Consider the following 2,039-nt stretch of genomic DNA (forward strand, 5'->3'; position numbering starts at 1 on the left):
CTGCACCAAATTCCAACTTACATGGAAGAAGCATCTCAATCCCTGCCATTGGAGCAAACAATTTTGAGCTAAAGCCTCAATTAGTTTCTTTGATGCAATAGAATTGCAAGTTTCATGGACTTCCATCTGAAGATCCTTTTCAGTTCTTAACTGAATTCTTGTAAATCTGTGATACTGTTAAGACCAATGGGGTTGATCCTGAGGTCTACAAGTTTATGCTTTTCCCATTTGCTGTAAGAGACAGAGCTAGAGTATGGTTGGACTCTCAACCTAAAGATAGCCTGAACTCTTGGGATAAGCTGGTCACAGATTTCTTAGCCAAGTTCATTCCTCCTCAAAAGCTTAGCAAGCTTAGAGTGGATGTTCAAACCTTCAAACAGAAAGAAGGTGAATCCCTCTATGAAGCTTGGGAGAGATACAAGGAACTGACCAAAAAGTGTCCTTCTGACATGCTTTCAGAATGGACCATCCTGGATATATTCCATGATGGTCTGTTTGAGCTATCAAAGATGTCACTGGACCATTCTACCTAAAGAAAATGCCTGCAGAAGCTGATGATTAGACTTTTGTGTGGTTTAGAATTCACAATTGAAATCTCGTTGTAAGTATAGTTTCTAAACCAACAATAGTCCTTTCATACAAAAGATTGTTTGTCACAAGTAACAAACCCCTAAATTTATAAACCGAAGTATTGAACATCGGGTCGTTCTCCCTAGGAATTACAATGAAGTGTCTTGTTATTGGTTATGAGGTATTTTGGGGTTTTTGGATAAGAAACATGAAAAGTAAATGGCAATGAAAATAAACTAACAACTAAAAAGGTCTTGGCAAAGGTTGGTGGTCAAGGATCTCTATACTAATCACTAACCACAACATGAGAATTGGCAAGGATCAACCCCACTAAGTCATCCTCTAACTAATAAAGGAAAGTCAAGTGAGATATGTCAATCCAAGACCATAAGTCCTAGTTCTCCACCAAATCAATTAGTGAGATCTAGCGTTAATGGCTCCCAATCGTCAATCACTTGGACATTAGTAATTCGAGAGTTCCTAAGTTACCTTTCCAAGACAAGAACATAAAATTATACTCTAAAATCCAACCAAGCATTTTATTAAACACTTGGAAGGCATCAAAGGAAAGCATAGTAAAAAGTGCAAGGAAAGTAAATCTACACTACTCAATTGCAAGAAATTAAACAACAACAAATCAAATGAACAATAAAGGAACATGAAAATATAAATTGCATTTAAATGAAAATAGAAGAAATAAAAGTGCATGAACATAAAAGTAAAGGATTACAAGAATTAAATGCTAAACTAGAGAGAGAAAAGGTAGAAGAAGAAGAATTGAAAAAGGAAAAGTAAATCAAAGCATGAAATTAACCTAGATCTAAGAATTCCTAATCTAGATCTAACCTACTCCTAATCCTAAAGAGAAGTGAGAGCTTCTCTCTCTAGAAACTAACTAAAAGCATGTGAAAACTAAACTAATGACTAGATGTCTCATCCCTCTTCAATCCTTAGGTCAAATAGCATCAGAAAATGAGTTGGATTGGGCCCACAAGGCTTTAGAATTCGCTGGCCACTACTTTGCTTTTAATAATTCACGTGCAAATCGGCGCGTGCGTGCCCCCCTAAACTTGATGCAAATATGGAAAATCTTATATCATTTCGAAGCTCCGGATGTTAGCTTTCCAACGCAACTAGAACCGCATCATTTGGATCTCTGTAGCTCAAGTTATGGTCGATTAAGTGTGAAGAGGTCGGCTTGACAGCTTTTGCGATTCCTTCATTTCTTCATGAGTTCTCCATTTTTACATGCTTTTCCTTCATTTCCTTGATCCAATCTTTGCCTCCTAAATCTAAAATCACTTAACAAACATATCAAGGCATCTAATGGAATCAAAGGTAAATCAAGATTAAACAATTAAGCACAATTAAAGGAGAATTTATAAAACCATGCTATTTCATTGAATAAATGTGGGTAAAAGGTTATAAAATCCCTTAAATGAGCCATAAGATAAACCCTACAAATGGGG

General features: G+C 36.2%; 1 non-coding gene across 1 annotated transcript; it reads right to left on the reverse strand.

The window, feature by feature from the left end:
* Nucleotides 1-347: 347 nt before the first annotated feature.
* On the reverse strand, nt 348-455 carry LOC112767750 (small nucleolar RNA R71). Its single transcript, XR_003185191.1, has one exon. It is a non-coding gene; the product is annotated as a small nucleolar RNA R71 (small nucleolar RNA).
* Nucleotides 456-2,039: the final 1,584 nt, after the last annotated feature.

This window comes from Arachis hypogaea, chromosome 17 (assembly GCF_003086295.3).
Source record: "Arachis hypogaea cultivar Tifrunner chromosome 17, arahy.Tifrunner.gnm2.J5K5, whole genome shotgun sequence".
Classification (NCBI taxonomy): domain Eukaryota; kingdom Viridiplantae; phylum Streptophyta; class Magnoliopsida; order Fabales; family Fabaceae; genus Arachis; species Arachis hypogaea.